This window comes from Mustela nigripes, chromosome 7 (assembly GCF_022355385.1).
Source record: "Mustela nigripes isolate SB6536 chromosome 7, MUSNIG.SB6536, whole genome shotgun sequence".
Taxonomy (NCBI): Eukaryota; Metazoa; Chordata; class Mammalia; order Carnivora; family Mustelidae; genus Mustela; species Mustela nigripes.
In genome coordinates, this window is record NC_081563.1 from 86,426,652 (window position 1) to 86,434,115 (window position 7,464).

The 7,464-nt window shown below is 37.7% G+C and overlaps 1 non-coding gene across 1 annotated transcript; it reads left to right on the forward strand.

Moving 5' to 3' along the window:
* The first annotated feature begins 212 nt into the window (after positions 1–212).
* LOC132022891 (U6 spliceosomal RNA) lies at positions 213–319 on the forward strand. Its single transcript, XR_009405781.1, has one exon. It is a non-coding gene; the product is annotated as a U6 spliceosomal RNA (small nuclear RNA).
* Positions 320–7,464: the final 7,145 nt, after the last annotated feature.

Below are 7,464 nucleotides of genomic sequence, written 5' to 3' on the forward strand. Positions count from 1 at the left end.
AGGGTCCTGAGGTAGCCCCAAATACTAAAGGGAATTAATATAGGATCATTCCAAAGCAGCTGGGAAGAGATAGATTATTTAATAAATGGGTGGGACAACTTAAAAAAAAAGTTATAACTGACACCAAATCTATTCAATGAATTAGAAATTTAAATGTAAAAATGACTGCTAACATGGGAGATTTTTTAGCTCAAATATTAAGAGGTAGAACGGTATTCACTAGGGTAGCACATATACTAAAATTAGAAAGATACAAAGAAGATTAACATGGCCCCTGAGCAAGGATAACAGGCAAATTTATGATGTGTTCCATATTAAAGAGAGAGGGAGAGAGAGAGAGGGAGAGAGAGGTGGAAGGCCCTTCTAAATAATACTTAGAATTGGAAGCCATAAAAAGAAAACATTAATACATGAGACTATGTTAAAAACATTTCTACATGACAGAAAGCCTAAAAAGGAAAATTAGAAACCACAACTTGGAGAAAGAAATACTCGTAATGCACAAAAGAAGGATCTCATCATTCAGTATGAATCATCAGCTGACTAGTAAGAAAAGGATCTTAGAAAACATACCAAGGACCTGGATAAGAAATTTATTAAAAAACAAACAAACAAAAAACAAGAATGCTTGACTTCATTGAAAATAAAGTAAATAGAAGTTAAAATAACGAACGCTATTATTCATCTATTAGATTTATCAGAAGGTCTTGCAAGATCAGTAAATTAGATAATAGACACAGGATGGAAAAAGTCAGTCCTATACATTGCTAGTGGGAGTATAAGCCTCGCTTTCTTTAGATGGTAAGTAGGCATTACCTTTCAAAAGTACACATACTTTTAAATTTGATAATTCAACTCCTAGGAATTGATTCTATTGACAGTTAGGAAATAGGTGCATAATGAAACAAATATTTATTGTGCCACTGTTTGTAGTAAACTAACACTAGACAAATCTCAATTTTTATTAAGTAGGGGCTGGTTAAATAGATTATAAAATAAGTTGATAGTGGAATTATTGTATATTTATTAAATATCAAGTAGATCTATGTTAACCAACATGAGGCAATCCTCCAGATACACTATTTAGTTTTAAAAGATGCAAAGAATAGTGTACTACTCTTTGCGGCATTTCAAATAAGTGAGGAAATGATGAAATACTCTAAAAATGAAATTGGGCAGGTATACTTATAAGCATTTTAAGAAAACATAAACAGTAATATTTTTTATAAACTTGGATTGAGGAAGACTTTCCTAAGCAACTACAAAAGCCAATGGTCCTAAAGTGAAATAAACTGATAGATTTCACTAAAAACTTCTGAATATCAAGAAGCAGCATAAACAGGGGCACATGGGTGGCTCAGTGGGTTAAAGCCTCTGCCTTTGGATCAGGTCATGATCTCAGATTCCTGGGACAGAGCCCTGCATTGGGCTCTCTGCTCAGCAGGGACCCTGATTCCCTTCTTCTCTCTCTGCCTGCCTCTCTACCTGCCTCTCTGCCTACTTGTGATCTCTGTCTGTCAAATAAATAAATAAAATCTTAAAAAAAGATTTATTTAATAAAAAAGAAATAGCATAAACAAAGCTCTCTGAAAAGGGAATTAATAACAGAAAATATGTATAAAACTGTATAAATTGTATAAAACAGAAAATATTGTATAAAAGAGACACATGGATATATCTACATATGTAAAGATCTCATACAAATCACTAAGAAAAAGAAAGGTAAAAGACCAAACAAAACAGGGTTTACAAAACCAAGTACCTACAGGGATTAGACAGGTCATTGGAAGAGATCAGTGACTTCTTGCAAGGGGACACAAGGTGCATGAAACACCTTCCATTAGAGGAAGGAGCCTTTCTTCTGTTCCAGCCCATTTATTGCCATTGGGGGCCCAATGTTGTAGAGCCTTCAAATATTAAGGAGAGGCTAGAAATATGGATTTAAAAAATGTTAAGTATTCCAATTTCTAAACGTTGCCAACTAACTTGACAAGAACTACAAAATGGTGTGTAGAATGAGCAAAGCACACTTTTTCAAACTTTGGTATAGAAAAATGAGAAAAGGCTGAAAACGGGCATTCACAGGAACACAAATGGTCAAAAGAAATTAAAAAATATGGCTGACTTCAGTCAGAGAAAGGCAAGATGAAATCACGAGATATATTTTTCACCCATTGTAGTGACTGAAATTAACAAGAATAGACAATATTATGTGTGGATACAAGGCTTAATAAAATGGAAAACTGTATACCCAATTGGGAAGAGTTTAAGTGTTAGTATTTTTTTCTGGAGGGCATTTTGACACTATCAAAATTAAAATTTTAAGGGCATACCTAAAATTTTTAAGATTTAGTAATTCAATTGCTAAGATTTATTCTACTGAAGTATTTTCTCCTGTGCTTACAAATATGCATTTAGTATTCTTTGTTATATTGCTTATAATTATGAGATGTTGGAAAGTCTCATTCCCTATGGAAGGATGGTTATGTTAAATAAATTATGGCTGAACAAATTATGTCATGTCATCACTGAAAAGGATGAGGTACCTGTCTGTGGCATTGCAAGAGCCCTAAGCAATATTACATGAAAAGAGCAAGTTAGAGAACAGTATATATCATGCAATCTCACTTATGTGAAAATTATTTGTATGTGTACATGCCCATGTGCAGATAAATGTATAGAGAACAGCCTAGAAGGCTTTACTCGGACTATTGGCCATGTCAGCTCTGGGAAAGAAGTGGGATCGATGGTGCTAACAGTGCAGTACTGGAGCATTTTTACTTTTTTCTTAGATATTGTTGTTATTTTAATTTAGATCAGATTGGCAGATTTAATATATAAATGACCCCACAGGAATATTTTAGGTTTTGTGGGACACGGTTTTGGTCACAACTACTCAATTCTGATGCCATGCCAGGAAAACAACCACAGATGATTTGTAAATGAGTGTGTGTGTGTGTGGGGGTTGTGTTCTGATAAAACTTTATTGATCAGAATGGACAGTGGTTTAGATTTGGCTCCAGGGCTGTGGTTTGTCAGTTCTGCTTCAAATGCCCTTCTGTTTAGCTGAAGATGTTTATTTCTTTAGATGCTTGAATCTTTTAATAAAGAAAATGCATGTATACCTTTTGTTTGTACTTTGTAAAAATTTCTGCCCCCACCTGCATTTTTTATTGGGGAGAAAGCAAAGGAAATAGCATAAAGTTTTATTTATTTTTAAATATTGAACCAGTTTTTTTTTTTAAATTTTTTATTTTTGATAAACATATATTTTTATCCCCAGGGGTACAGGTCTGTGAATCACCAGGTTTACACACTTCACAGCACTCACCAAATCACATACCCTCCCCAATGTCCATAATCCCACCCCCTTCTCCCAAACCCCCTGCCCCCGGCAACCCTCAGTTTGTTTTGTGAGATTAAGAGTCACTTATGGTTTGTCTCCCTCCATGCTTGAACCAGTTTTTAAAAGCACCACTTGAGGTTTAATTTATTGATCTCACCACTGGTTTAAAAGAGCACGTTTATTGTGTACTACATTTACATATATATTTGGGTCTGTTTTCAGACTCCCTATGTTCTGTCTGAGGGCCAAACTTTGAACATTACAAAAGCTTTTACCTCTTTTCTTCTTTTCCAGAATTTTCTCGACAGTTCTATAGGTTTGTCTTTCAGATTAAAATGTGTATCATGTTTTACCTCAAAAAAACCTGTTTTGAATTTTCATTGGCCTCAATTTAAGGACAGCTGATATTTTTGCATTCTTAAATTATTTCTACTGAAGAACTAGGTACATACTTCCATTTTTTTTTTCAAGCTTTCAGTGTCCTTCAACTGAATTTTACAATGTTCTGCACATATTATACATCCTCCATGTTTCTTAATAAGTTTGTCCATGGGCTATGGCAGGGACTATAAGTTGTATCATTTAACAACAAGCATGTTTCCTGTAAAGACTGGCTAAAAACCATATATCTAGACTCTGTGGTAGCTGAGGTTCTGCGTGTGATGCGCGTTCTATGGAGCTGACTACCAGGGTAAAATTTAGGAAGACAGCCCTGAGAACTATGAGGAGACCCGTTTGGAAGACCAGATCTCATGGCAAAGGTGTTCAGTGGCACTGGGGTTTTCTTTAGAACCTTTCTGCAATGTGACTGGATATGCTGCTGGTAGAGTTGCTTCTCATTTTGTGGCATCCAAGTTTGGCTCCCTGGACTGTATCCTCCAAATACCATGAACTTCCTAAATTTTTGTAGTAAACTTGTTATTTTTTAAAGCAGATAGAGTGGATTCTGTTGTCTGCAATCCTGTCTGATATCCACGCATATTTCTTTTTATTATAAAAGGGATCTTGTATTCCCCCCTAGCTTCTGAATGATTATATATAGGAAAGCTATTCGTTTTTTTCTATATTAAGTTTGTAAGTAGTTACCTAATATAATCTAATTCAGATTGTTTCTAATCATTTGTAATAAAATTTCTTGTTTTCCAGTCATATAATCATATCCCCAAATAATATTACTTTTGCCTCTTTTGTTTCCATACTTATCCTTAACTTCTTGCCTTCCAAAGTGCATCGACTCATAATAACATTAGATGACATTAGACTGACTCCAGATCAGTGTTAAATAATAATGGGTAAATCTTATTTACCCATTAAGACATCTGTGTCTTGCATTAATTCTGGTAATGTTTTATCAGGAAGAACAATGCTAGATCTTTCTTTGTCATATTAATCATGTGGAGCATTCACGTGTCACTATTTTCACATTCTTGAATCATAAAAAGATGCTGAAATTGGTGAAATGAAAGCATCTCAGAGATAATCATATCTTCTTTGATATTTGATATTGGTGAATTACATTTAAGACTTCTAAATCACCCGTGCCAAACAGCGTAGTGGAAAGGTTATCAGAGATTCATGAGAGTCTGTCCCTCCCTGTGGAGTTCTTTACATAAGGTACCACTCTGATTCATTTAATGCTGCTTGCCTTAAATTCCTCTTTGTCTGATAGTGATATCACAACCCTCGTGTGTTCTGCAGCCAGACTGGCAGAAAATCTACCATCTCACCTCCTTGCCCTGCTTGAGCTGTGGAGTCTGAGAGAATAAATTGTTTCCAAAAGGAGTCGGTCCAACTTCCCCTGATAGCTGTGTGGGGAACCACAGCCACCATGCTGCTCCCAATCTGGACCATGGTTGCCCAGGGCCACCGGAGTCCCTGAAACAGCTTCTCTGTGAGCATCACCATTCCCTTTTGGCTATGCTTGGCCCGACAGGGCCTTCATCAGCTCCCCCAAACACAACCCTAAGCCCCAGTTCTTTCAATGGAGTTCATCTATCTGAGATGCTCTGGCCAAGCTGACCCATTTGTCCCACAGACAAGATGCTTTTTCTAGGTCTCTAACCCTCTTCCAAAGGTTTTCCTTTTCAACTCTCCAAACATGAAAGGTTTCTTTTGGTCCTTTCCTTGGACCATACAGCTTGACTTTGTATTCAAACCTTCAAAAACACAATGGTATGTGTATGTTTATATTTTATCTTGGACTTTATAACTCTCCAAAGCTGGTTACTCTATCCTCTTCTCCTCCATTTCCTTCTCATCATCAGAGTGGAGGGGGTTCAAGAGAAAAACCAAACCATGCCTAAGGGGGTGGGGGGGAAGAAGAAACCAATCACATGGGGGCGAGGGTGGGGGAAGAGGAGCCAATCATGTAGGTGGTAGAAGAGAAGGAACCAATCAACTTTAAGGAAGGAGTTACAGTTCTCACAAACCACAATATGGTAATTAGGGCAGCTCTTAGGTCAAAACAGAAGAAAACAAAATTATGAGTTAAATTCTCTAAAGGTCACCCTTAAGTAAGGTAACTTCTGCTATAGGGCTTGTGTGTTGTTTCTTTTGTGTGCCTGTTGGTTAAAGATTTGTGATGCGCTTTTAGTTATGTGATTACCTTTGTGATTTTAAATATATTAAGATCCCTTTCTGAACTCACCAGATTTCGACAATATCTTTATTATTCTTCCTGACGAAAAACGTAGAAACTTTTTCCATATACTTCTCACATATTCTGTTTCACCTCTCCAAGTGTGTTGCGGTGGCGTAAAAACGTACTACTCAAACATACAGAAAATGTAACTTCATTTTAAATAACTGAGCTGATTTTATTCTGGAGCGTCTATTCCCATTCAGTGATAAAAGGGGACGCTAAAATGAAGGAGCTGCAAATAATGCTAACAAAATCGAACTTCCAATATTCCAACCCTGTTCCCCCCCCCCCCCCCCCCCCAAAGAATCTTAACCTCGTCCATTCCAGGAGCATTAGGCTAATCCAATCAAAACTGTCTCTGTGGGGTGTGGTTATGGATTTAGCATATCAAACACAAGACATTTGAATGGGACATTCTTAACGTTTTAAAAAATATTGTTTATCTAAAATTTAAATTTAGCTCGGCATCCTGCATTTCATCCGGCAATCCCATTTGGGAGGGGAAAGGAAAGGGGTGGGGGAAGAGGAGCAGAAAGGAAGCAGAAAGGAAATGTTGAATTTATCAGGAGACTTTCCCTCTTCTCTTTGGGTGGTGTCCAGGCTCCTGGAAGCCTCAGTTACATCATCATGGGGGTGGGGTCTTCTGAACTCTCTGTTTATTTTCTGCTGGCTCCCATGACCGCTGCTTGAGGTGAGGTTTATTTTGTAGACTTTGGGTGTGGATTTTGTCTATTTTGGTCCACTGACGAACTTCTGTGGCTGCAGGACTTGTGATCCATTTTCTTGGCCCAGGCTGTGCCAGGATTGCTCCAAGAATCTCACCGTTGCTCCCTGATGACTGGCCCCTCTGTACCGGTGGTAAGAGGGGTCCAGTCGCATTTTTCGTCCCACCCCAGCCAGGGCACAGAGTGGGGCTCGTCACCAGGGCCTGCCCCTGCCACCAGGGATGAGAGAAGCCAAGTGGGGGACAATCCTACAAAACCACACAGCTGGTGGAAGCTCAAAGGGAGGAGGAGGTTTTGCCAAAATTGATGACAGGATTTGCCCTTTTTCTTTTACCTCCCTGGTGTAGCTCCTCCTGTGTGCTAAATGACAGAAGAAAAGAAAGATGGCGTGTGTGAACAGGCCCTCTTTCAGCCTTGCTTACTCTGCCGGTCTTTCATGTAGAACTCAAATCTGAGAGGACTATTCTCTTTGCTTCTACAGCCAGCCCTTGTCTTCTGACCCCACCCTTTCCAGAAGGACAAATTGGTTAGGTTTTCAGAACATTGCCTTTCACTTTTTTAGAGAATCTCTTCTCTATTATGAGCTTTAGATATATATTTACTCAAGTATTAGAATAAAAACCTTTATTCTGTTGTCTCTAACCAGAGTTTCCATAAGTTTAATGACTATGTATTAGTCCAGGAAGTTAATCCAGTTTCTAGTAACTGTTTCATATTGTAAGATATTTAAATATTCTGATTTTTTCCTTCAA